Genomic DNA, 22,020 nt, shown 5'->3' on the forward strand with positions numbered 1-22,020 from the left:
AAAAAAGGAAACCCCAAACCTTCTAGATGATCAGGGCTTACTATGATGCAAACAGCACTATAAGCTCAAAGAAGATGTCTGAAACTACCTGCACTTCTGCAATCATCAGTATATGCAAACTCTTATAGGATAAAATGTGTGCCACACAGCATCACAGCGGCCTGCGTGGTCAGAGGTCCCTGCCATGCATTATATTTATATCATTGCATTAACCAGAACAATTACAAGCAGATATGCTCATCAAACAGGCCATTTAAAATCTATAGCCAGGTGCCAGCTGAGACTTTATGAGTTTAACAATCACACATCTGAGCCTTCATGAGAAATCCTTGCCTGCAGTGTGGAGATTAACAAAACCGAAAGGCTCACCCATTTACAAATGCATGCCTTTTCTCTGTGCTCATCTCAATATTTAGCTTTCAGGACAATACAAGCCTGAAGGGGAACATGGGCACATTTCAGTTCAATAATCATCTATTTCATGCCATCTTTCCCTCTGCAGCACTGCTGCTTTTTGTCTTACGTTCTCATTTCCCAGTGTTTAAATCCAAGCTGAGAGCAGTGACAGAAAAGATGAAAATCAATTTTGTATTCTGGTCTAACAACACAAGGAGTTAATGCAACTAATATTGACACACTGAAAGCACCAAGCCTGTCTGAAAGCCTTATTAGTATAAAAATCTTGCGCTCAAGTTGTCTTGACCTATTTGTCAATCTCTGAGCCTCACAGTAGTAAAAATTAACAACAAAAAGGTTTCTACTTATTCAGACCATAAATGCATGCCTTCTTAATATTTTAATCTCACTTCACCACAAACTGTTTGTGGATAAAATGGGGCTTAAACTGTATTTTAGACTGAAATATGACTCAAACAAAGTCGTCTTAATAATATTATTTAACCTGTTTTACTACTCAAAAATCTATTACAATGCCACTCAGTGATATAAAAATTCAAATGGATATTAATTCATCAATCAATTCATCCATCTATCTTTTTTCCACAGTCACATAATCCTTGCTGGCTAGAATAGGTTGGTGGTCACTGTCTCTGGATGTTCACAAAGCAGTTAAAAACAGATTGGTCTTGTAAACTACCCAGTCATTCATTCCTACAAAATATTTGTTACTCAAACATCTCATCTAACAAAGTAGGCTGGAGCAGCTAAACTTCTTCCATGGTATTTTTTTGCTTGGCCCAGATTATATGGGGACTATGTTTGGCCACCCAACCTTGGAGAGCCAAGAATTACTGAGGATTATACTGTTGGAAAAAAATCCAATAATGACAAGAAATAACGATGGTTGCCAGAAACAATGAGCTCCACTGGTCAAGCAAGATCAGTTATGTGGGTGAGGAATGAGAGTCCATAGTTGTTCTATAAGAATGAGGCATTGCCTGATATAGTAGGTGTGCACATGATTTTACTTTGAACCAGAGCCCAATAGGGCACGAAGAAGGAAATGTGCCAGATTACCACAGATCTTGTCTTGACAAAGAAAAAAAACAATATTTTGGTTAATAGCCAGTATTCCCATTTTTACGGGCAGGCTCCAACTTATTGGTTGCATCAGGCAGGAAGTAATGTAGTGGCCTGGAGCCAAACAATATAAACATTTATGAAATGAAAACTTTGCTGCTCATGTGTGGTTAATTGAATCTTTTATTTCTGTCATATTTTGTTTTCTGATACTGTTGTCCACTTTGATGGCAAAATAAATTAGTACCTCCACGTACTTGGGTCCATTCTTACAGGCTAACTTATCTTTGAGCTGATCACACCAGAAAATTTACAAGCGTAGCTTTAATGTTTGTGTGTTTCAGCCAGACGCAGCCACTAGCAGCCCAAAATACACGTACTTTGTGGTAGGATTTGGACTTAAAATAAAATTAACCTATAGACCTGAAATTGGTAATGAGCATGCTTATCAGCGTTTGTGTGGGAGGGATACATTTCCAGTTTTGAATTGTCTTAAACCTTTAATGCATATGCTGTTAGTGCCATTTCTGAAAAAACGTCTGTTTACAGTAAACTAAGAAACTGCTCACAGGTTTGTCTCTATTAATGCTTAAAATAGAAACATAATCAAGATTTTTCATAGGGCTGCAGGGTGGTGGGATTGGTCCTTAGGAACTAAAATTTGTTTAAACATGCCTTTCATTGTTTGTGCAACAGGGCTGCATTTCCTGTTTGGGATGGTTTGAAACTTTTAATGCATATGTCGATAGTGGTGTTGTGTTGTTGGTGGTAATTCTGAAAAACAAATGCATCATTATTGTGCTAATAGGAGCAGCTGCTCACAGGTTTTCCTCAAGGTTGATGCCTAAAATATGAACATAAGGAAATATTCTGCAAAACATAAGATAGAATATTATTTCCAGTTATGTATTGAAAGTTAAGGAATGTATTTGTTATGGTTCATTCTTCTTTTCCTTTTCTTTTTTCCTCTCCATCTTGTTTCATCACTGGGAAATGTCTAACCATAAAGCTGCTGCTTTGAACTTTATGGTTTAATTTTTAAAATAAAGTTTAACATGAATATCAAATGGTAAGAAGGAAGGAATTCTGGAGAGACATCTTTAGAAACTTAACAAGAGAAAATTTATATCCCAATTATGTTTTTCCTTCTTTTGCCGGTGGTCAAGTGTGCAGCAGCTGCCAGTACTCCCCATGACAAAAGGTAACAGACAGAAGTGAGTTTCCTGCTCAGAGAGTAAGATGATGCATTCTCACTTCTCCTGTTTTGCCATTTATGAAAGCTGGAGACAAACTGGGGAGTGGGAAGAAGGACAGATGCAGAAAACAACAAACAGATCCAAAGAAAAAGGAGATGGGGGGAAAAAAACTGATAAGCAGGGAATGAGGGAAACAGAGGGTGAAAGACAAGGAAAGCTGTCATCATAGAGAGTCTGACTCATTCTGTGCTGGATATAGCACTGAGCAGTGAGGCATGTCGCTAATGTACGATTGCTCAGGAACAATTATATTCCTTCAAGCTGGGATCAGTCTCATATAGGAGAGATGAAGCTGGTTTATATAAAAATTACACTGAAACTAGATGTTTCAGCTCATGTCACAGGTTTTCCATAGCGTTTAGGTATAGGGACATGGTTGACCATTAAACGATGATGATTTTTACATCTGGTGAACCATTTCTTGTGTTGATTTTGCCTTTTGTTTCAGATCAATATTCCTGCAACAAGATTTAATGACGAGACATTTTAAGTTTATTGGTAGAGGCCATAAGATTTATAATTAAAATGCCTTGGTATTTTAAAGAGGTTGCAATGCTATGCACTAACAACATTCCCGACACCTTTGGAAGTGAAACAGACCCACTGCATCAGAAATCCTCATCCATGCATAACAGTGGACATGAGGTGTTTGCGGACATATTCATTCTTTGTTTCAAACTAAACCCACTCAGAATTAAAAAGACTTTTAAAAGGCCAATGGGCGTGTAAGATGCTGCGAAAAGGTATTTTCTCTCTGACAGATTTCGTCTAATTTACTTTTTTGTCACACATGCTTCAGCAGACAACCTGTATAAATACAAAATGCAGTTTTCAAGTTATGATCTCATTAAAGGAAACAAACCTATCCAAACCAACCTGGCTCTATGTGAAAAAACAATTGTCCCACCCGATAAATCCCAAATCAACCAAGGATTTAGAAAGCTGAATTTGATTTCACTTGACACATTGTGTCCTGATCTAAAGAAATTTAAGAACAGGTAAGAAACCAGAAGACGTCATTAACATCTATTAGTCTGGAAAGTGTTACAAAGCCCTTTATTAGGCTTTGGTCAACCAAAGTTAACCAGAGAACACAATTATTCATCCAGGGGGTCACAAAAGAACTCACAACAATATCTAAAGCACTGATAATCACACTTGTTAACATTTCAAGATGGATGACTTGCAATAATTGATAGAACCATGACTCATTACTGGAAAATCCTGATCACTTTACAATCAGTTTATGACTGTAAGCTTAAGTGCACTTGGGTTATGCAGCAGGAGAGTGATCCAAAGCACAAAAAAAGGTCCACGTCTGAACAGCTAAAACAACAAGAAAGGTTTTAGAGCGGCCTAGTCAAAGTCTAGACTTAAATCCAGTTGACTGCTGTGGCATTAAACAGACATGGTCATGCTCTAAACCCCTCCAATGTGGGTGAATGAGTCTAACTTCCCTACACCAATATTTAAGACTCAAGTTATCAGAAATGCTTAATGACAGCTTGTTTCTTCAAAATAAATAATTTTTAAAAATCTGCATCTTTTCAGGTTATCTTTGTCAGATGTTAGATTTTGTTAATAATCTGACACATTTAAGTGTGGCAAAGCAAAAACCGAAAAAATCTTAAAGGGGTGCCCCCTTTACATTTTCACCACTCTGCAGATAGGGTCTGATAGTTTTTATGTAAATTTGGTGACACTATTACAGGACTCTTTGCAGCAGTTCTCTAACAGTGACCTCTGCAGATTTTTTACCGCCCTCAACCAACACTGTGTACTGTTTCGAGATAAATGCCAGTCCTTTCCCAGCTTAGTGCCAAGTAGTGTTCTCAAAAAATCCTGATCAACTTAAAAAAAAGACAATTACATTTTAAAAATTCTCAGTTACATTATTTAAGTAGTTACTGATTTTTTTTAAATAGTTATTTCCTAGTTTGCTATTTTTGCACTAAATTGTTGTCAGATTAGATGGATTTTTCTCACATTCTCAGTGTGACATTCTGCTGCAGCAATAATGCAATAAAACTTTCATTTATTTCAAGGCTTTTTATACATCTTTTCCAGATATGCCAGCAAATTGTGGCCAACACAGTAGTATACAGTAGTAGTATTATACATAGATTGTGAAATCCTACATTGGTAAATAGTAATATAATGTTGTTACTGAATTCAACAGCAGGTTTTACTTCACTTCCAATGCAAACATTTTGTGTTTCAGAATGGTTCTCACCATTAAGTGCTACAACCTGATATCAACAGCATGGGATTGATATCTGACTTTTCTTCTGTCAAATTTGCAGCACCATTATGCCTGTAGTTATCCACAGAGGCGAGTTAAGGCGGTTAAGGGCATCTGCTTGGCATGTTCTCCGTCCGTAAGAGCCTGTAGATAGGCTGGCTGTAAATACTGCAGTCAAATAGCTGTAATTATCTGCAATCAGCTGACAAGCAGGGGCCAGCTGAAAGGCTGCTCACACACAAACACAGTGAAGGGCGAGAAACATCGAGGGGCATGAACGGAGAAACATCTCGGGGAAAGAAAAGGAAAATGGCAGCCATGCTGGATTCGGAAAAGATCAGACACAAAGCTTCTGCAGTAGACACAGAATCAGAGTAGAATCTGAATAGAAATCAGAAAAGGAAATGACAAGAGTGGAGATTGCCATCTTTGTAGCTTTCCACCTCCTACACAACCTCATGTTTTTATTAAAGAAGAAGCAATTTGCTGCTACAAACCTAAAGGCATAGCATCTTCAGGTAGCTGTATACCAAAAACCAGTGAATAATACTCTGCGGATTTATCTTAAGGAATATTTAAAATGATGATGAACTGGGTAAATAACCGGGTAAATATTAGTTTGTCTAAATAAAATGAAAAGCATAGCCGGGGTCCACTCGACCCCATCTGGGACAGCGAGCAGGGAGGGGTGAGGGAATAAAATAAAATGAACACAGTCTCATCCTCTGCTTTTAGGCTTCGCAGAGTCAGCAGACTCTAAATAGCAGGAATGAGATGCGGAGTTCGGAGTCGATACACGATGGGATTGTGATGGAGTTGATAATAATCCTCATCCACATCAACCGGGCATCGGTGTCGATTTGGGCTGGAGTGACATGTGTCACAGCCGCAGCTTTCTCGGTAGAATTTATCACATGTCGCGTTGAGCAAATGAAGAAACCCGCTACTCACAGTAGATATGAGCGCGGAAGATATTCATCTATCCGTCAACCTCATCCCTCGTCCCGGTCCCGTATCGCCATCGACGACACTCTCTCATTCCTCCTCAGTCTCTTCGTGCAAGGTACTCAATTCCACAAACTTGTCTGGAGACAACGCTCCCGATGAAGAGGATAAGGAGGACGTAGAGTGGAAGACGTAGGGAGACAGAGGGTGGTTCCGACCCAAAATATCAGAGATTCCAGAGGAGTCAGGAGAGAATACGGAGAATACGGGGGGGGGTTAGTCGTACTCTGTCCTTTGTTGCTTCAGAAGAGTGAAGACATCTGACACGACATGGCTTTTACTTATTCAGGCCACCTAAGTGTGAACACACACACACACACACACACAAAGATACAGAAAAGTAAGTACAAGGTTTCCAACAGCAGCTACTAGTGGATAAAAAAACGGTTAAGAACCAATTAAAAACGGAGCACCTAGTTGAGCATTACAGTCAGAGCCAAAAACAAATGCAAGGTAATGTAACAAAAACACACAGTTGCAGTTTTCGAGGCATGCAAAGACCTGGGTGCAGGCCCGTGTGTACAAAATGTAGTAAGTTCTTTCCAAAAAAAAAATTTTACAAATAAAATAAAGCTTAGTTGTTTTTATTTTGTTCTCGTTTGTTTGTCTTTCTTTAGTCTCTCATGAGAGTAAAAGGTCCACAAACTCCAAACATCATCCGTCGGTCAACTTGACAAAACGCCGGAAGACTTGGACTCTGTGGACAGGGGAGTCGCTTTCTGGCTCCATCAGCCACCACCGCCGCTGCCGCCGCTGCTGCTGATAATGATCGCTAGCATGCTCCTGCCGGTTTGGTTGAACTTCACACCCAGGAAGGCATAGAGGATGGGGTTCAGGCAGCAGTGGAAGTGGGCCAGCGCTTCAGTGACGGAGATCCACGTCTCCACCGCCTGCTGCACCTCGCAGCTAGAGAACACGAAGACGTTCAGCATCCCAAGGGTCCCCACAAAGATGCAGAGGCAGTAGGGCAACCAGTAGCCGAAGAAGCAAACGACGAGGATCACCGTCTTCTTCAGTGCTTTCTTCTTCTTCAGCACCTGGCCCTTGGCTCCTCAGGAGAGACTGGAGATGATGATACAGTAGCAGACGAGGATGACCAGTCCGGGTAGGACGAAGACAGGATGGGCTGGAAGCGGAAAACCTCCGTCCACGTCAGACCGCGTTCCGCTGGGTAGATGCGCAGACAGAACGCACTGGAACCAACGCTGTCCTCTGCGAAGAGGTAGCTGGAGTAGCTTACGTCCTGTACATCCTGGACTCGGGCAAACACCAGGTTAGGTACGATCAGGATGGCAGCAGGCAGCCACACTTCCCACTTCTGTTCCCGCTGCTGCTTCTGCTGCTGCTTCTGCTTCTGCTCCTTCCTCCTCCTCCTCCTCCTCCTCCTTCTTCTCCTTCTCCTCCAGCTAGCAGACGCTCGGCGACCCGGTACGAGGTGAAAAGGTTGTTGCGTCACGTTGCGTGCTCCGAGTCCTCGAGTCAGACCGAGCACCACTTGCATCCCCAAATCCTTCTCAGAACCTTGGTTGCCAAGTGGCCTGCCTGTGTACACGTTATTCATCCACGCATACTGGACTTGGCATCACAGGCCACCCACAGCTTGATCCCTTACTTGCCCGGCTTGCTGGGTATGTACTGGCGGAAGGCGCAGGTGCAGAGGCAGACACATGGGGGGGTAGATGGGAGAGATTGAAAGATGAGAGAGGAGATTGGCAGATGAGATGGGAGAGGGGAGGAGACAGGAGAGCAGAGGAGAAGAGACAGGGAGAGGTGAGAGGAGATTGGAAGATGAGACGGGCGAGAAGGTGAAGAATGGAGGAGGACGAGAGCGAGGAGGACCGGGAGGACGCCGACGACAAACAGGAGGGCAAGAAGAAGTCATAAGAGAAGAAGTTGAAGGATGAGGACGAGTGTGCGGACGACCGGAGCTACACCGACAAACAGGAGTACCAGGAGATGGAAGAGGAGAAGAAGGACAGGGAGGAGGAGGAGGAGGTGGAGAACGAGACCTCAGCCTGTTCATCTTGCACTAGAGCTAGTGCTCCTTGGTTCTCTTTTGCTCCTTAGTTCTCTTTCACCACCGCCGCCGCACTGCTCTCCTCTTAGTTCTCTTTAACCCCTTAGATCTCTTTTTCCACGTCGTCCTGCTTTCCTCTTTCACTGTAAGAGGTGGGTTACAAGCGGGTATGGGTTCCGAGATGTTCGAGGCCTTACAGGCTGTAGGGTGTTCGCACGCAAGTACGAATGGCGGCGAGGGAATACGAAAAATAAAATGACAATAATAAGACAGAAGAGGAGAGGAGGAAGGTGCAGGAGGGGTTGTACGTGAACATAAAACACATACATACACACACCATTAGGAACATGGTCCCCCACACGCATTTGTGGTTGGAGCTTTTCTTAAATGCATTGTTCCTTTGATAGTTGGGACATCACAGGGGTTCTTTGCCTTTTATGACCCTGTCACGGAATAATTCCTTACATCTGGCACTTTTCTTGTGACAGACAGACATACTTTGGTGAGAGAAAACAAGATAACTTGCGAAAAAAACGATATAGTTTGTGATTAGTCAATAACCCTAGAGTTTGCTTTACCAACCAGTGCAAACTAAAGAAGCCATGAACGCCTCCATCAGTTCAAAGGCTCGAGCAGTCCCAGTTATTTCTGTGGACAAGATCATACCAGTGATCAAAAACTTTTTGTTTTTCATCTCATTGGATGAGAGCACGGATTTGGCCTTAGGACAACCAGATGGTGACACCAAATCCAAGTTAAAGAAGCTGCTGTTGGACCTTGTGTAGGAATATAGCACCTTTGTTCTGTACAACATCTGCAAAAGATGCATGAAAACAGAAGAACAAAGGTGTTGGAGTCAAAATTAAGAAGTTCCTTCAAAAATGCACTGAGGGACGACACAACAGAGTTGCACCAGAATTGTTATCTGTCATTCAAGAAGAACTGGGAGATAATGACAAAGAAGTTACAGCGGTGCAAAGCTACATGCCAGAAGAATCAAACCTATCAATAGGGGTAAAAGTCATTGAAGAGGAGAAAGAATAAGAAGTTGCAGAGGTGGAAAAATCTGTGTCTGCGGAACAGATTCCTCAAGTAAAGGATAGAAATAAATATAAATTTAAGCAGGCCCCAGAGGCTACCACAGGGGTTGTTGAGCCGCTGTCATTGGGTCCAGGCTCAGAGAAGGAGGAGCAGCAGTCAACCATCATCCTTCTTTTTAATGCACTTGTTAAGCAGGCCGTAACAAAATCAAAGATAAGTTGCCACTACAAACACTTTCAAGCCTTCACCAAGAGGCTGTCTGAGAAAATCTATGCTGAGGTGGAGGGACAAGATTTAAAAACATCCAAAATAGTCTAAATAAACTCAGCACTGACATATTGAGAGTGGTCTCTAAAAAGATTGACTGCTCACAAACAAATGTTCTCTTATTTTTGGGTTTGAACGACTCAAACATAGACAAGGCAATAATTTCTGTTTGCAAAGCGGAAATATTAAAGCTAGCCAAGGAACCCAATGTCATCAAACGTTTCTTCTCCTCTGTTTGTGCTGTTGCCGAGCATGTAGAGCATACAGATATGTGGTTCCTACATTGGTCACCATGATATCTGTATACCCCACATGCGCAGCAATGAGCCTGGGTGGGCGTTTCGTGGCATTGCCTGGCATGGGTGGTGTATAGTTTTCATGGTTACCAGTGTAGGAACCAGATATCTGTTTGCCCTACATGGGACAATGAGCCTGGGTGGGCGTTTCGTGTCGTTGTCTGACATATGGGGCATACATATGTTATTGTGGCCCAGTGTTGGTACCAAATTAAAATTGACTTTGACCATTTCTATTGGGTGCTGACTTGGTGATTCAGTTTTTTGGTCAGAGGGTGTAGATTGATGCAAATAGTCATTGCTGGTAAACTCCTTTTGCCCATGTAATACAGGGGCTTCTTAAAGTGTAACTAAACCCCATGTAAAAGCACAACCCCGCTCCCAGGCATATTGGGAAAAATTCTACCAATGTGGGCAGTGCCAAGAAATACTGATAGCTTGGATGAGCGGACGGGGTTATACGTGGGTGTGGTCAGGACGAGGAAAAGTGACAGCTACCTTGATTTGACATATTGAAACATGGAGAGTGACCAGAGCAAAGCTGGTAGTTTCGCCACGGATCGGTCTTTTAAAGTGGAGGATTTTTCACCCAGCTCATCACCCAAGTATGATCCTTCCAATCATCATCTAGTCTTTGTCAAGTTTAAAACTTGGAACTTTTTTGGGATCAACAGGAGCTAAAATTCTACGTCTTGTTCACTTGTATACCCTGTGGAAGTTTCCATTACATAAACCAAAGATGCCATCATTCCACACACCAAGCCATGCTTTGGACCCATCTTTTCTTGAAACCAGTGACTCCAGTGCGCAGCCTCACAATTGTTTTGTGCAACATGAACCATCCTATTTTTCCAAACAGAATGGTGGCTCATGGTATTCTCCCAGTCAGGTCCATCATGCACTCCCAGGGTATGTCAGCGATATATACATGCCCCCGACCTGGTTGTGACAGGCCTGAGTCGGTGAGGCACCTGTTTTGGGCATGCAGCGCTGCCATAGACTAGTGGGCAAAGGCCGGCTCCTTGCAATTCCCGTACTTACCAGCAAGGGAGGTCCTTACAGCACAGCTAGTGCCTAATGTGGTGAGCCACAACACACTGCTTGGCAAAAAGAGACTTGGCCAAGCAGTCGCTCACCCTTGTAGCCATCAATGGACCTCCAGAAACTTGCTGATGAGGAAGCACATGCAGATTCTCCCTGTGGCTGTGATCCAGATGTCAGCAGCAACAAAAAAGCTGCAGGCAGCAAACATAGTACACAGCCACAAAGAAGCATCGCCTCTGTGTCCATTCGGACGAAGGAGCCAGAGCCACACAAAAAAGGTCAAAGCAGCGGCAGTCTGGCTCTCCGGGTGAGGCAGGTGGAAAGGAGCATCAGGGTGGGGATCTTTTTAATGAAAAATGTTTCCTAAACTGAAGTTTTACATTGGGGACAGCGGTCATATGAAATCTAGAAAAGTATGAAATTTGATTTCTGTATTCTCCAAGTCTGGAGGCCTTTAGAGAAAGAAAATGAGCTCAATAGAATTGGTATTAGCCAACTTCATTAACCATGTTATGCCTAAATTCTGTCATTGAGTTTGCCTTTTTTACTTTCTACTTCATGTCCATCGTTCCTTCTCGCTATATAAAAAATTTAAGTAAATAAATAATATTAAAAATATTAACAATGTATTTGATTAAAAAATTATAACCAGTTTGCTGTCCTGAGAAGAAATGGAACAGGACACAAAATCGGTACCAATGCCCATTTTGGCTAGCGGTTGATGCCTCCATCTAACTGTAGACATATTTTAGTTTGAAGCTTTGGTGAGATCAGAATCAACTCGGACCCCTCACAGCACTGCCCTCTCTCCATACTGAGAAGATGAGGAATGCCGTGGGACTGTTAGAGCTTGTTTGCTGCTATAAGACATGTTTAATGTAGAAACATTAAAGGAGACAAATAATTAATCATTAATTCCCATCTTTACATTTGGTCAAAGGAGGAAGCCCTCGCCATCCAAACTGTGAAGTGCAAGGGTGACATCATCATGTTATACGAGTGTTGTGCTGCAAGTGAGATTGGTGCACTTCACCTTACCCATGGCAAGATAAGGCTGGAAATAATTTTGGCAACTGTGACTAAGGTCTGGAACCTTTGTTTTATTGCAAAATACAATAAAAAATAAAATAAACAATATTAACACCTATAAAACAGTTATATTTGTATGGTCATGGTTACAGTAAAGGTGTGTCTCGTTTATCCTTTGGTCCTGATAAAACTGGCAAAGTTCTTCCCGAAAAAGAGTCGGTTTCACCTGTTCGTCGTTTGTCATAAATATCTGCAAATTAACATCCTAAACTATAGCAATAAAAATAAGCTTTTGACAATTTATCTGCACTAACCTTGTTTAGATTTAGAACCATTATGTCACGTAATTGTACTGTAATTGATGTACCTCAATAAACGATAAAGTAAAAAAAAAACATTTTTTGACCTACATCCTTTTTTTATGGGGGTTATTATTTATTTATTTATTTAGAAAAATATTTAGAACAGATAGTACTGTGCACAATGAAAACTTTGCCAACTTTGAAGATTACCAGCTCTATTCTACTCAGAGGAATTATATTTTACAGATATCACTAGATGCATTAATTCCCAACTGGCCAAAAATTCATGTTTTTCTCTGCTAAAAAATTGATTATGGCCAATATTTCCTGACCAATAAAATGCAATTTCTGCCTTATATTACCATGTTTCACTCTACAGGAATGTATTTCACAGATCTCACTGAATGCACATTCTTTTTCATTTAGAGGGATTATATTTCATAGATCTTACTGGACACAGTCCATCCCACACTAAAGAAAAGCCCAGCATTGACAATATCTTGGTATTTCACCTGCCAACAAGTTATCATGGCCTAATTTAATGACCCTTAAAAAATAACTGCTGCCTAAACGTACTCTTGTTTCACTCTGAGGGATCATATTTAATAGATCTTGCTGTGCACAACCCTTCCCACACGGAAAACATTAACCAAATAGACAAAATAGTACTATTTCCTTTGCCAAATATTGATCATGGCTTATTCTATGACCCATGGAATGGGATGTCTGCATAAATTGCTTTATCCCTCACCTGGCATAAAACCATAACGCCATAGCCACAACTACAACACACAGAAAGAAGCCAACAGTGTATTTCTCAAAAAATAAATTGCATTGAAAAAAAACTGGCTTATAAATTTAGGATGTTACAGTTAAGCCTAAAATTATTCATACCCCTGGCAGATTTAGATTAGGTTATTTTCATTCAACCAAGAAGTTGGTTTCTGAGAAGAAATGAGACAAGCATCTCTGCAAAGATAATAACAATGTAAAAGGAGTAATTATTTTAAAAAAATATATGTATAAATTTTTATTTACATACAAATATAAAAAATATATTTTTAAATAATTAATATAAACAATTTTTAGCATGACAACAACCAAAGCCTGTTTACATTAGCTGACTAGCTTTTTTGACGTATAACAATTTTATTTGTATTTTGACAGTTTCTCTTTAGTGAAGAGCTCCAAGTCTTTGAGGTTGGAAGGCCTTCTCGCCATCACCCTAATCTTTAGCACACTTCACAGATTCTCTATCAGATTCAAGTCAGGACTCTGATGGGGCTGTTCCAAAATGTAAATTTTACTTAACAATCAGTGGAAAGATTGACTTGAATCTAAATCTGCCAGGGGTATGAACTGTATCTAAAATACATTTAAGACCCATAATGACAAATATGAACATGGGATTTACTGGAACAGGCCTCACACTCATCATGGAGCAACAGTGTCAGTCCCAGATATTAAGCTGCCCCATCAGCTCTTAGATGAAGAAGTTGCCATTTTGCCTGTTCCAGGAATTTCTTTAGCTGCAGCAATCAACTCATACTTGGAAATGGTGCAAGTTTAGTCAAGAATCAGAAGGGATTAATATCCAAAGTAGACTTTTTGTTTAGACTGAAGGTGAAAAAGTACACCTGAAAGTACAATTTGCTTTTTTATTTAAAATAAAAGAATGTGTTTAAGTCTGTTCATTAAATTACACCTGCAGAACAACTAAGCAATTTTGTGAAGTGTTGGAAAAATGTATATAAGTTATCATTGTTTAACTTAAATCATGTTTGTGTCTGAAGTTCTACTATAGTTAAGATGATTCCTATGATTCCTTTTTTTTGTGAAAAAGTGTTTGTGGAAGGTTAAGGAATGCGGTCTACAGTGGATCACTCCCTGGTGTTGGAGTCATCCATTTTGGTCGCACAGTTGAACATGCGCAACTCAACAGACATCGCCGCTCTGACGTCACCCAGGATTATAAAACCCGCAGAAAATAAAGTTTCGTGGCCATTTCCAGCAGACGACGCAACGGAGGCGCATATCTGGAGAGACAAAAGCTCGCAGGCGAACTTTGGCTTCACAAGGCCATTCCCGGAAGAGCTTGAAAGCTGGAAATCTGTCTGATACAAGAAGGTCAGAAGATTCATATACCAATCAAAGACCACGCCGACACCCGGCGCAGGTGAAAAACCCACAGAGGTTTTATTTCCAAGGAGGTGAGTTTCCTCCTTGTCGATTCAGTCGACTAACGGTTCTTCATATTTTCTCCTCCTGGACGGATGAGAAGTTACCGTTTTCTTTTTATTGATTTGATCACGGACACGCGATCCCCCTCCCTCATTTTTCTTTAGACTGACCCATCCTCAAATAGTGGAGAGAAGAAATCAATGTCAAAGTAATTTTGTTCTTTTTATATTAAAATGGATATGTACATTTAAATGTCTGGGCAGGATGATGCAGAGTTAAGGTGATTTAGAATCACCAGTAGTTAATCTAAGGTATCACCTTGTTGCATGCAATACTGATTGAAGTGTTTTATGCTGAGCTGTGTTTTGATTTACTGTGCAAGCACTGCTGAATCGTGCGTGGTTAATGTTTTGTCCGGCTGATCCCAAATCAGCCAGGACTTAGAAGTTGGACTTTTAAAAGTTTTTCATTCAAAGCAACTGCAGTCTGGGCCTCGCCAGACCACTCCTTTTTTCCAGTTTTATTACTGGAGTTTTTCCACTGAGTTCCCGCCTCAGAGTTTTATGACTCTTTGTTCGAGATTTGGGGAAATTAGCTGATAGTGGCTAAAGGGGCGTGGCCCCACCGTTTTATCAACTGATCGCTGCAATCGAGACATCAGCACACCAGGAGGACTTCTCTTTCCATTTAACCCAAATTACACATTTTGTGTTATGATTTGTGGGTGTTTTCGGGTTTTGTTGGTCTTATTTCTCAGTTGAAGTTTTGAATCATGTTTCTGTTTATTTTTCTGGTCATGTTTTAGTCTTGTTCATGTTTTGTCAAGTTTGGTTTATGGTTCTGGTTATGCTTTCGTTTCATGTTTTTCTAGTTATGTTTCTATTAGTTTGTATTCTTGAATTCCTGTTTTGCTCAGTCACGTTTGTTCTCTCCTGTCAATTAAGTTTATTCGGATCACCTGCACCTAGTTAATCTGTCTCCTTGCTTCACCTGGTTCACACTCCATATATACACACCTGTCCTGTTTATTCCTCGCGGAAACATTTTCAAATCATGCTCAAGTCTTGTTTTCAGATCATGTCACCTCTGTCCTGTTGCCCACGCCAAGCCTGTTTTGCCAACCTGCCCATGTCTGTTTTTGCCTATCTTGCCTGTCCGTTTATTGTTTTGTTCCTGCCTCTTCTTGTGAGAGAGTTTTTTGTTAGTTAAATCCTTTTGCATCATGCTGCCTGCTAGTCTGCATTCTGGGGTTCTCTATTTCGCTAGCCCTGACAATGTGTCCATAAAACTGCTGGTTTGATCTTCATAGACACTTAATGCGCATATATTTTTCTTTTATTATTATCGTTAGGTTGTCATTTTTATTCCCTTTGTGTATAATTCCCTTTGTGTAGAATAGTGCTTGTTTGTTAGGTGAAGGTTTTTGGACCAGAATAATGGTATATTAGAATTGTTTGGCTTCAATAAATCTTCATATACATAATTAAGAGAAGCGTTTGTGTTTATTTCATGCAAGAGTGATTTATCTGTCTAAACAAGGTCAAAGTTCCCCCACCTTCGGTGCAGCGGTTGAGTAAATAGTGACATTTTGTGGTTTTGGTTAATAATTTATCAATTATTAATGATGAATAGCTAATTGTAGTTAAGAGCTTTGAGCCCATAATCACAACACCAGAGGACATCTCTGATTTCTATAAGAAAGTAATTCATAATTTTTGGTTAAGAAATTGAAAAAAATTCAAATTATGATGTTAAATTATAATTCTTGATAAATATTAATTAATCAATAATCATAATCCTTACACTGGACATGACAAGCTTATGCCATATATGGGAATGAATACTCTTTTAGGTTGAAATCTCTGTAAGAATTGGCTGAACCAATTCCCGCTTTTTGCTTGTAGGAATGTGAGTTGTAAATAAAGGGCTGGTGCAAGGATTTCTCCCTTTGTGAGAAGGAAGTCGCTGTTTTGGCAGAGGACTGTCTCATCCTTGCAAGTCAAACTTACTTGGTTCACTTGTGTCTTATTTTACACTTGTCTGTGTTTATCAGCTTTCTAACTCTAATATTAAGTAGAGCTTTTTAATAAACAACTTTGCCCAATTGGCATTATGTCTCCAAGGGCGGAAATGTGTTTAAAAAAAGGTTTACACAACCGAACTTCAAATTGGCATGGCATCTGCCAATGAATACTTAAACAAATCCAAAGTGTGAATTGTGTATGGCAGAAATAAGTGCTTCCTTAAAGTCGTCATAGTTTTTATACAAGCTGGGAGCTTCAGTGTCTCAAAGCCCGTTGCTGAGGTAAGAAAAATCCCCCCAGAAATCTCCACCTTGAGTTCGGAAGGAAGCACCTCCCAGCCATCCCAGAATCTCAGCAGCTGAGCCAGAGTATCTGAAGAAGCTAAATGGAGACAGAATGAAAAAGGTCAAAATGTCAATGGCAAATAAATATCCGGTTTTTATTTCAACATCAACTTTATAGTGTAGATTCATTTATTAATGGTGCTTTATTCAATTTGAACACGCCACACCTGTTTCAATGAATGTTCTGGGAAAACCTGTGACGTGGCACATGGACTCAACATCACAGTCCTCATCATCTGTGTCCATAACTGGCCATGTCACGTTGTCAAGAAGCATTTGAAAAAACAAATTTCTGTGTAAGTTTTTTACAAGATTACAAACTTGGTTATTTAGAAAAAAAAGTTATCACATCTATTTCTATAAAAAGAATTCACCCCTTTGGTTGGATTATGCTTTTATTGTCATAAATCGATTATGGTCATTATAAATTGGCCTTTTTACCCCACAAACAAACCTCTTCAGTGATAAGGTCAAATCAAATGTCTACAGAGCATGCAAGCACTTATTCTTCATTAAATATTTTCATTCAAATTGTTTTACTCTGTACAAATTTAATATAACATTGACACAATGATTTTTCATATTTCTTTGTACACAAAACCAATTTACTTGGATCATGATTATTTTTACAGCAATGAAAACAAAACCAAGAGACCGAATACTTTCCACGGCAATGTAGATGCATTCAAAAATTCAGATGATTACTTTATGAAATGTGTAAATACCTTAAAATGACCTAATTGCCTGTGGTGTAAACAGAATTTCTGACAACTTGGGAAAAAGAAGAGGGGCAACATCAGACCTAGATGTTAAGAGGGGCCACACCGTTGCATCTTTCAGTCCCATCCTCTGCCGTTATTTGTCGTATGGTTCTTCCAATGGCCTGAAAAACAGATTTGAAAAATACTGAAGCCTAAAACCTCCTTAGTCCAGATTCCACCAAATTTGAACACTAAAGGGAAAATGTTAAAACATAATCTGGTGTACATCTACTGACACTGCAGTGCACCTAAAACACTTTATTTAACAGTGTGTGTGACATTAAGAGGGATTGCTCTTATTAGTTTTTCCCATAGGAACTGAAGAAAAGAAATGTATTCCTATCACCTTCAGGTCATCTTTAGACCTGCCAAACAAAATTACAATAACAGAGTCAGAACAGACTAAAAGGAACACAAACCAACACACATGTACTGCTCATAAAACTACAGCTTTCTTGTGCATCACCATAAGACAAAGGCAGAATTGAAGCAACATCTCCAGTTAAGGATGTTGCTGCCAGCTAGTGTGATGACATTTCATGACACTAGCTTTAAAAAAAAAATACAAACTGAACATGATACATTTATAGGGCTTCAAATGCTATGGAAACAGCCGGAAAAGTATCGATGAGAATGGCCTGCATTTTTCCAAATGTGTGTTGATCTTAAGAGTTTAAAGGTCAGGAGGTGAGGGTGGAATCTAGTATCTGGGATGCAGAGACTGTCACGATTTGAGGTTGGATAGGACCAGAATGCAGGAAAATGCTCGGGAGTCACATGGTAAGACGAAAAGCTTACTTTTGATGATGTTGAGTAGAATGACTTACAGAACTGGAACCAGGAGACACAGGAAAACAACAGGTAGAATGCAGGGACATAACAGGAACTAAACTAAACAGGGAGAACCGACGGGGAACAAGGGGAACCAGTGAGTAAATACACAGAGGGAATGCAATGGAAAACAAGGGGAAAGAGAGGCAGGTAATCAGATGATAAATGACAGGTGTGATGACCAGGTGTAGGTAACTGAGGGAATGGAGGTTACTATGGTTACTAGTGCAGGGAACACAGAGACATGAGGAAAAACTAGTCTGGTGACAATACTAAGGGAAACTACAGGGGTTGGACAATGAAACTGAAACACAACATTATGGGTGACAGAGTTCAAAAGAGGACAAATTGTTGGTGCACGTCTTGCTGGCGCATCTGTGACCAAGACAGCAAGTCTTTGTGATGTATCAAGAGCCACGGTATCCAGGGTAATGTCAGCATACCACCAAGAAGGACGAACCACATCCAACAGGATTAACTGTGGACGCAAGAGGAAGCTGTCTGAAAGGGATGTTCAGGTGCTAACCCAGATTGTATCCAAAAAACATAAAACCACGGCTGCCCAAATCACAGCAGAATTAAATGTGCACCTCAACTCTCCTGTTTCCACCAGAACTGTCCGTCTGGAGCTCCACAGGATCAATATACACGGCCGGACTGCTATAGCCAAACCTTTGGTCACTCATGCCAATGCCAAACGTCGGTTTCAATGGTGCAAGGAGCGCAAATCTTGGGCTGTGGACAATGTGAAACATGTATTGTTCTCTGATGAGTCCACCTTTACTGTTTTCCCCACATCTGGGAGAGTTACAGTGTGGAGAAGCCCCAAAGAAGCGAACCACCCAGAGTGTTGCATGCCCAGAGTGAAGCATGGGGGTGGCTCAGTGATGGTTTGGGCTGCCATATCATGGCATTCCCTTGGCCCAATACTTGTGCTAGATGGGTGCGTCATTGTCAAGGACTACCAAACCATTCTTGAGGACCATGTGCATCCAATGGTTCAATCATTGTATCCTGAAGGCGGTGCCGTGTATCAGGATGACAATGCACCAATACACACAGCAAGACTGGTGAAAGATTGGTTTGATGAACATGAAAGTGAAGTTGAACATCTCCCATGGCCTGCACAGTCACCAGATCTAAATATTATGGAGCCACGTCAGAAATAAGGACTTATCTATTAAACTCATAGAGCTGACAGGAAAGTCGCAAATATTACCGAACTTCAGGAGAGTTGAATGTAGCGGTGTTAACACGTAGTCTGCTGCTTGTAAAACGTGTTTAGTCGTAATCAAGTACACCAGTGATTAAAGCACACTTGTAAGTAAAATTCTGGATTAAATCAGCCCTGCATCTCTTCATTCGTTAAACAAAAAGTACCATCATGTGTCAAGTCTCATCCGACCAACAATATTGCTCGCATGTGCACTAAAGAATTAAGAGCCTTTGCCACAGTAGAGAGGAAAGGCTTTATCAAGGGAAGATATTAAATAAATATGTTGTGAAATAGAAAAAAATCGAATGTACCATAAAATGCATAATTTATTTAATACATCATTAAATATTAAGTGTACCACTAATTATGTCATGTCATCTTTAAAATTATACTTAATTATTCAGTGGCACATTTAATTGCATAATAGTCCATTTCATGATATAATGGTACATTTATTGTTTCTAATGATGTATTAAATAAATAAATGGAACCTTTAATTTAATGGCACATTTAATGTTACATTTCTTTCATGTTACATTTACTTCACTTATGGGACATTCACAACATTTATTTATTTAATGATGATTTTATTGTATTAATTTTGTCCAGTTTGACCCTCCATTCTTGATGTCTGTATAGGAGGTCATGTCAGAATTCAAATCAGGTGAGCTGGATCAGACACACATCTAAAACCTGCAGGGAAGGGGTCCCTGAGGACCAGGGCTGTGAACCAATGAGCTACAGTTTCTAAATTGTGAAGGTAATGAAGGTAAATTTTGTGAAGGTAAATGTGAAGGTAAATTTTGTTCACCAAGTACAGTTCTCTTGCTAGGTGCATTTTTCTTTCGTTTCAGCAATTTGAGACATGAAAGTAATTGTTGAAAGGAAACAATCACTTAATAAATTAGTAAAATACAACTATGTACATTTTGTTTATTCAACTAAGATAGGCATGGTCTGTTTCCTTGTTTGATATTTTATTATTTCTTCATTATTATTCTTTTTACTTTAACTGGCCTTTACTACAGCTAAAAACAGAGACCTAACTGGTCCTTCAAAGAAATTGCCAGAAGACTAAACGAAGAAAACAAAAATGGGAGTGGCACAGGAGTGGGAGTCTTTCTAAATGGGAGCGGGATGGGAGTGGGAGTCAATTTACCAGGAGTGGGATGGGACAGGATTTTTTTTTATGCTGGCCTGGGATTGGGATGGGACAAGACATTTTTCTGTGGGAGCAGGATGGGACAGGAAAGAAAATCCACTCCCGTGTCACCCTCTACTCTGGATGTCTTTTTAAAGTTTGTCTTTCTGCCTTAGCCGCTTTTTCATTCATTTGTTGTTCAGTCTTTGTAGCTGACTGTAACATATTTTCATCGTCTCTTTTAAAAATGATAAAAGTGGACAAAAGAAGAAGTGTAAAGTCTAAATTAAAACCCAAGCACATTAACAGTATCTAGAAGTCATGCCATGCCATGCCATGCCATGCAATGCCTTGTCATAAATTTGCAGAGAAAATCCAGCAAAGACCTCACACTGGACCTGAAATAAGCATCAATCTTCAGTCATTCGTCTACTGTCATGTTTTAGTTATTGGCTCTATAATATTTTGGGGTCAACACTTTTTCACATCTCTGAAAAATGTTATTATAGAAATGATAGCAAATGTTCTATTCTAATATAATTTGTAAAATTAGTTTGTGTGTTCTGTTTAGAAACAGCTACTTCTCCGCTTGATCTTAGGAGCCATTTGTGTCTGAAAGACTCACAGCAAGGTAAACACATACAGGTCCTTCTCAAAATATTAGCATATTGTGATAAAGTTCATTATTTTCCATAATGTCATGATGAAAATTTAACATTTATATATTTTAGATTCATTACACACTAACTGAAATATTTCAGGTCTTTTATTGTCTTAATATGGATGATTTTGGCATACAGCTCATGAAAACCCAAAATTCCTATCTCACAAAATTAGCATATTTCATCCGACCAATAAAAGAAAAGTGTTTTTAATACAAAAAACGTCAACCTTCAAATAATCATGTACAGTTATGCACTCAATACTTGGTCGGGAATCCTTTTGCAGAAATGACTGCTTCAATGCGGCGTGGCATGGAGGCAATCAGCCTGTGGCACTGCTGAGGTCTTATGGAGGCCCAGGATGCTTCGATAGCAGCCTTTAGCTCATCCAGAGTGTTGGGTCTTGAGTCTCTCAACGTTCTCTTCACAATATCCCACAGATTCTCTATGGGATTCAGGTCAGGAGAGTTGGCAGGCCAATTGAGCACAGTGATACCATGGTCAGTAAACCATTTACCAGTGGTTTTGGCACTGTGAGCAGGGGCCAGGTCGTGCTGAAAAATGAAATCTTCATCTCCATAAAGCTTTTCAGCAGATGGAAGCATGAAGTGCTCCAAAATCTCCTGATAGCTAGCTGCATTGACCCTGCCCTTGATAAAACACAGTGGACCAACACCAGCAGCTGACACGGCACCCCAGACCATCACTGACTGTGGGTACTTGACACTGGACTTCTGGCATTTTGACATTTCCTTCTCCCCAGTCTTCCTCCAGACTCTGGCACCTTGATTTCCGTATGACATGCAGAATTTGCTTTCATCCGAAAAAAGTACTTTGGACCACTGAGCAACAGTCCAGTGCTGCTTCTCTGTAGCCCAGGTC

At 40.2% G+C, this 22,020-nt stretch overlaps 1 long non-coding RNA gene and 1 pseudogene across 1 annotated transcript; both read right to left on the reverse strand.

Moving 5' to 3' along the window:
• Positions 1-6,710: 6,710 nt before the first annotated feature.
• Positions 6,711-7,543, reverse strand: LOC124869814 (annotated as a pseudogene).
• Positions 7,544-16,454: 8,911 nt separating this feature from the next.
• LOC124869639 lies at positions 16,455-18,208 on the reverse strand. Its single transcript, XR_007038629.1, has 4 exons — positions 18,087-18,208; positions 17,330-17,410; positions 16,695-16,775; positions 16,455-16,564 (listed from the first exon to the last, which is right to left on the reverse strand). It is a non-coding gene; the product is annotated as an uncharacterized LOC124869639 (long non-coding RNA).
• Positions 18,209-22,020: the final 3,812 nt, after the last annotated feature.

The sequence above is a fragment of the Girardinichthys multiradiatus genome, chromosome 6 (genome assembly GCF_021462225.1).
Source record: "Girardinichthys multiradiatus isolate DD_20200921_A chromosome 6, DD_fGirMul_XY1, whole genome shotgun sequence".
NCBI classification, from domain to species: Eukaryota; Metazoa; Chordata; class Actinopteri; order Cyprinodontiformes; family Goodeidae; genus Girardinichthys; species Girardinichthys multiradiatus.